The sequence below is a fragment of the Arachis duranensis genome, chromosome 5 (genome assembly GCF_000817695.3).
Source record: "Arachis duranensis cultivar V14167 chromosome 5, aradu.V14167.gnm2.J7QH, whole genome shotgun sequence".
NCBI lineage: Eukaryota > Viridiplantae > Streptophyta > Magnoliopsida > Fabales > Fabaceae > Arachis > Arachis duranensis.
The window spans coordinates 57667171-57674208 of NC_029776.3; positions in this window are offsets into that span (position 1 = coordinate 57667171).

Genomic DNA, 7038 nt, shown 5'->3' on the forward strand with positions numbered 1-7038 from the left:
GGAGGTGTTTGGTGGTAGAGGGCGTGTGAGCATGGTGGTTCAAAGCTATGTTAAGGATATGGCTTATAGGCATATGGTGGTTGTTCTTGGAAGTCATAAGGAGATTCACCATAGCCATTTGATTGGTAGGCATCATAGAATGGCTCTTCTTCATAGTGCATTGGTGGGGGTTGTTGCCAAGAAGATTGATCACATGCATATGGCTCTTCCCACCTTTGAGGATCCCATCCTTTATACACATTCTCATTGAAGTTCTCATCACCTACAACATAGTTGTAATCACACTCATAGCCAAAATGAGAATTCATAATGGAATGATAAAACAAAAATCAAAAGATAATAGAAAACAAGAGAAATAAAATTCTACAACTAGCAAATAAAGCAAAAAGCAAGATATTCACACTATTCACATATGTACAATAACCAATAACATAACACCATTGTAACTCCCCGGCAACGGCGCCATTTTGATCAGTGGATTTCTGACGGTTTAGAATTTCACAAATGAAGTCTCGTTGTAAAGTATAGTTTCTAAACCAACAATAATCCTTTCATGCAAAAATTTATTTGTCACTAGTACAAACCCCTAAATTTATAAACCAAGGTATTGAACCTCGGGTCGTTCTCCCTAGGAATTACAATAAAGTGTTCTTGTTATTGGTTATGAGGTGTATTTTGGGGTTTTTGAGATAATAGACAAGAAATGTAAATTGCAAAAGAAATAAACTAATAACTAATAAAGCTCTTGGCAAGGTATGAGAACTAGAAATCCTATCCTAGTTATCCTTATCAATTGTGATGAAAATTGTGTATTGCTCCCACCTAGTTAACCTCTAACCATGGAGGAAAGTCAAGTGGATGAATTAACTTGGTTCCACAAGTCCTAGCCAACTCCCAAGGAAAGACTATCTTTAGTGGCATCCAAATTAATTAGCAACTTCTAATTATCAATCAACAAAGGAATTAAATAACTCAAGAGTCACTAATTACTCAACCAAAGTGGTGCACGAAATCGCAATCACACTTTTGCAATTCCGCACAACTAACCAGCAAGTGCACTGGGTCGTCCAAGTAATACCTGACGTGAGTTAGGGTCGATCCCACGGAGATTGTCGGCTTGAAGCAAGCTATGGTTATCTTGTAACTCTTAGTCAGGATATCAATAATTCTCAGGTTTAATTGTGAAAAGTAAAAGAACATGAAATAGATACTTGTTTTGCAGTAATGGAGAAAAGGTAGAGGTTTTGGAGATGCTCTATCTTCTAAATCTCTGCTTTCCTACTGTCTTTTTCTTCATGCACGCAAGGCTCCTTCCATGGCAAGTTGTATGTAGGGTTTCACTGTTGTCAATGGCTACCTCCCATCCTCTCAGTGAAAATGTTCAACGCGCTCTGTCACAGCACGGCTAATCATCTGTTGGTTCTCAATCAGGTTGGAATAGAATCCAGTGATTCTTTTGCGTCTGTCACTAACGACCAGCCCTCAGGAGTTTGAAGCTCGTCACAGTCATTCAATCCTTGAATCCTACTCAGAATACCACAGACAAGGTTTAGACCTTCCGGATTCTCTTGAATGCCGCCATCATTTCTAGCTTATACCACGAAGATTCTGATTAAGGAATCCAAGAGATATTCACTCAATCTAAAATAGAACGGAGGTGGTTGTCAGGCACACGTTCATAGGTGAGAATGATGATGAGTGTCACGGATCATCACATTCATCAAGTTTAGGAACAAGTGATATCTTAGAATAGAAGCAAGCGTGATTGAATGAAAAACAGTAGTAATTGCATTAATCCATCAAGACACAGCAGAGCTCCTCACCCCCAACCATGGGGTTTAGAGACTCATGTCGTAGAAGATACAATAAGACACGTGTAATGTGTCATGAGGTCCAGATACAATGTCAAAAGATCCTATTAATAGTGAACTAGTAACCTAGGGTATAAAGAAATGAGTAAATGACGTAAAAATCCACTTTCGGGGTCCACTTAGTGCGTGCTTGGGCTGAGCATTGAAGCTTTCATGTGTAGAGACTTTTTTCTGGAGTTAAACGCCAGCTTTTATGCCAGTTTGGGCGTTTAACTCCAATTTTTGTGCCAGTTCCGGCGTTAAACACCGGGAATTCTGAAGCTGATTTGCAATGCCGGTTTGGGACCATCAAATGTCGGGCAAAGTATGGACTATTATACATTGATGGAAAGCCCAGGATGTCTACTTTCCAACGCAATTGAGAGCGCGCTCATTGGGCTTCTGTAGCTACAGAAAATCCACTTAGAGTGCAGGGAGGTCAGAATCTAACAGCATCTGCAGTCCTTTTTCAGCCTCTGAATCAGATTTTTGCTCAGGTCCCTCAATTTCAGCCAGAAATTACCTAAAATCACAGAAAAACACACAAACTCATAGTAAAGCCCAGAAAAGTGAATTTTAAATAAAAACTAATAAAAATATAATAAAAACTAACTAAAATGTACTAAAAACATACTAAAAACAGTGCCAAAAAGCGTATAAATTATCCGCTCATCACAACACCAAACTTAAATTGTTGCTTGTCCCCAAGCAACTGAAAATCAAATAGGATAAAAAGAAGAGAACATACTATAGACTCCAAAATATCAATGAAACTTAGCTCCAATTAGATGAGCAGGACCAGTAGCTTTTTGCCTCTGAACAGTTTTGGCATCTCACTTTATCCGTTGAAGTTTAGAATGATTGGCATCTATAGGAACTCAGAATTCAGATAGTGTTATTGATTCTCCTAGTTAAGTATGATGATTCTTGAACACAGCTACTTTACGAGTCTTGCTGTGGCCCAAAGCACTCTGTCTTCCAGTATTACCACCGGATACATACATGCCACAGACACATAACTGGGTAAACCTTTTCAGAGTGTGACTTAGCTTTCCTAGAGTCCCCAATTAGAGGTGTCCAGGGTTCTTAAGCACACTCTTTTTGCCTTGGATCACTTTTTATTTTTACCCTTGCCTTTTTATTTAAAGGGCTATTGGCTTTTCTGCTTGCTTTTTTTTATATATTCACTGCTTTTTCTTGCTTCAAGAATCAATTTGATGATTTTTCAGATCCTCAATAACATTTCTCGTTTTCCATCATTCTTTCAAGAGCCAACAATTTTAACATTCTTAAAACAACAAATTCAAAAGACATATGCACTATTCAAGCATTCATTCAGAAAACAAAAAGTATCATCACCACATCAAACTCATTCAACTAGTTTCAAAGATGAATTCAAAATCCTGTACTTCTTGTTCTTTTGTGATTAAAAACATTTTTCATCTAAGAAAGGTGATGGATTCATAGGACATTTATAACTTTAAGGCATAGACACTAAGACACTAATGATCATGTAATAAAGACACAGACATAGATAAACATAAAGCATAAAATTTTGAAAAACAGAAAACAAAGAACAAGGAAATTAAAGAACGGGTCCACCTTAGTGATGGCGGCTTGTTCTTCCTCTTGAAGATCTTATGGAGTGCTTTAGAGCTCGTCTATGTCTCTTCCTTGTCTTTGTTGCTCTTCCCTCATAGCTTTTTGATCTTTTCTAATCTCATGGTGGATGATGGAATGCTCTTGGTACTCCATCCTTAGTTGTCCCATGTTAGAGCTTAATTCTCTTAGGGAGGTTTTGATTTGCTCCTAATAGTTTAGTGGAGGGAAGTGCATCCCTTGAGGCATCTCAGGGATTTCATGATGAGGAATTTCCTCATGCTCTTGTTTCCTCCATCCTTTTCTTAGTGATGAGCTTTTGAGATGAATCTCTCCATCTCCCAGACTCAGAGGTGGAAGCTTTTGCCTTCTCTTTCCTCTTTCTAGAGGTTTCTCTGGCCTTAAGTGTCATACATGGTTATGGAAAAACAAAAAGCAACGCTTTTACCACACCAAACTTAGAAGGTTTGCTCGTCCTCGAGCAAAAGAAGAGAAGAGTGAGTAGAAGAAGAAGAAATAGAGGAGATGGAGGGGGCTTTGTGTTTCGGCCAAGGGGGAGAAGTAGTGTTTAGGTTATGTGAAAATGAGGGGGTGAAGATGGGTTTATATAGGAGTGGAGAGGTATTAAGGTGATTGGTGAGTGGGTGAAGAAGAGAGAGATTGGTGGGGTAAGTGGGGATCCTGTGGGGTCCATAGATCCTGAGGTGTCAAGGATAGCTCATCCCTGCACCAAGTGGTGTGCAAAACGCCCTTTTCTGCCAATCCTGGCGTTAAACGCCAGGCTGCTGCCTATTTCTAGCGTTTAACGCCAGCTTCTTGCCCATTCCTGGCATTAAACGCCAGTCTGGTGCCCCTTTCTGGCGTTAAACACCCAGAATGGTGTCAGACTGGGCGTTAAACACCCATTTGCTACCCTTACTGGCGTTTAAACGCCATCAGGTTTTTCCTCCAGGGTGTGCTATTTTTCTTTCTATTTTTCATTCTGTTTTTGCTTTTTCAATTGATTTTGTGACATCACATGATCATCAACCTACAGAAAACATAAAATAACAATGGAAAATAGATAAATATAACATTGGGTTGCCTCCCAACAAGCGCTTCTTTAATGTCAGTAGCTTGACAGTGGGCTCTCTTGGAGCCTCACGGATACTCAGAGCATGATGATGGACTCTCAACACCAAACTTAGAGTTTGGTTGTGCCCTCCCAACACCAAACTTATAGTTTGAATGTGGGGGTTTTATTTGACTCTGTATTGAGAGAATCCTTTCATGCTTCTTCCCTTTCCTGTCTGCAAACCATGGTACTTCCTGAATGGTGAAGAGTTGCTCATCCGGAAAGGTTAGAGATCTCAGTAGGAGGGTGGGGCGCTCCTGCTACTGGTTCTATCCGGGACAAGTGATCAGCTACTTGATTCTCTATCCCTTTTTTGTCTCTTACTTCTATATCAAACTCTTGCAGAAGCAACACCCATCTTATGAGCATAGGTTTTGAATCCTGCTTTGTGAGTAGATATTTAAGAGCAGCATGGTCAGTGTACACAATCACTTTTGATCATACTAGATAGGATCTAAACTTGTCAATGGCATAAACCACTGCAAGTAACTCTTTTTCTGTGGTTGTGTAATTCTTCTGTGCATTATTTAAAACACGGCTAGCATAATAAATAACGTGCAGAAGCTTGTTATGCCTCTGTCCCAACACTGCACCTATGATATGGTCACTGGCATCACACATTAGTTTGAATGGTAATGTCCAGTCTGGTGCAGAGATGACTGGTGCTGTGACCAGCTTAGCTTTCAGAGTCTCAAATGCCTGCAGACACTCCTTATCAAAGATAAATGGCGTGTCAGCAGCTAGCAGATTACTCAGAGGCTTGGCAATTTTTGAAAAATCCTTTATAAACCTTCTGTAGAATCCTGCATGCCCCAGAAAGCTTCTGATTGCCTTAACATTGGTAGGTGGTGGTAATTTTTCAATTACTTCAACTTTAGCTTGATCCACCTTTATTCCCTTGTTTGAAATTTTATGCCCAAGGACAATCCCTTTAGTCACCATAAAGTGACATTTTTCCCAGTTTAAAACTAGGTTGGTCTCTTGGCATCTTTTCAGAACAAGTGCTAGATGGTTAAGGCAGGAGCTGAATGTGTCTCCAAATACTGAAAAGTCATCCATGAAGATAGAGAGCATGCACCTCTGAAAGGTTGCAGGTGCAATACACAGACCAAAAGGCATCCTTCTGTAGGCAAACACTCCAGAAGGACATGTGAATGCTGTTTTCTCTTGGTCCTGAGGATCTACTGCAATTTGGTTGTAACCTGAATAGCCATCCAAAAAGCAATAACATTCATGACCTGCTAGTCTCTCTAACATCTGGTCTATGAATAGTAAAGGAAAATGATCTTTCCTTGTGGCTGTATTGAGCCTTCTGTAGTCAATACACATACGCCACCCTGTAACAGTTCTTGTAGGAACCAGTTCATTCTTTTCATTATGAACCACTGTCATGCCTCTCTTTTTGGGGACAACGTGGACAGGGCTCACCCAGGGGCTATCAGAAATAGGATAAATAATCCCAGCCTCTAGTAACTTAGTGACCTCTTTCTGCACCACCTCCTTCATGGCTGGATTTAGCCGCCTCTGTGGTTGAACCACTGGCTTAGCATCATCCTCCAATAGGATCTTGTGCATGCATCTTGCTGGGCTAATGCCCTTAAAATCACTTATGGACCACCCAAGAGCTGTCTTGTGTGTCCTTAGCACTTGAATTAGTGCTTCCTCTTCCTGTGGATTTAAAGCAGAGCTTATGATCACTGGAAAAGTGTCACCTTCTCCCAGAAATGCATATTTCATGGATGGTGATAGTGGCTTAAGCTCGGGTTTAGGAGGCTTATCCTCTTCCTGAGGAATTTTCAGAATTTCTTTTATTTCCTCTGGTTCCTCCAGGTCAGGCTGAACATGTTTAAAAATGTCCTCTAGCTCTGATTCGAGACTCTCAGTCATATTAACCTCTTCAACCAGAGAGTCTATAATATCAACGCTCATACAGTCATTTGGGGTGTCTGGATGCTGCATAGATTTGACAACATTCAACTTAAACTCATCCTCATTGACTCTCAAGGTTAATTCCCCTTTTTGGACGTCAATGAGGGTTCGTCCAGTTGCTAGGAAAGGTCTTCCTATAATGAGAGTTGTATTCTTGTGCTCCTCCATTTCCAGTACTACAAAGTCAGTGGGAAAGGCAAATAGCCCAACCTTGACAATCATGTCCTCAATTACGCCTGATGGATATTTAATGGAGCCATAAGCAAGTTGGAGGCATATTCGGGTTGGTTTGACTTCTTCAGCCAAGCCAAGCTTTCTGATAGTGGATGCAGGTATTAGGTTGATACTTGCCCCAAGATCACATAGAGCTTTCTTGGTACAAGTACCCTCTAATGTGCATGGTATCATAAAGCTTCCAGGATCTTTAAGCTTCTCTGGTAAGCTCTTTAATATGACTGCACTGCATTCTTCAGTGAGAAAAACTTTTTCAGTTTCTCTCCAATCCTTCTTATGAATTAAGATCTCTTTCATGAACTTAGCATAAGA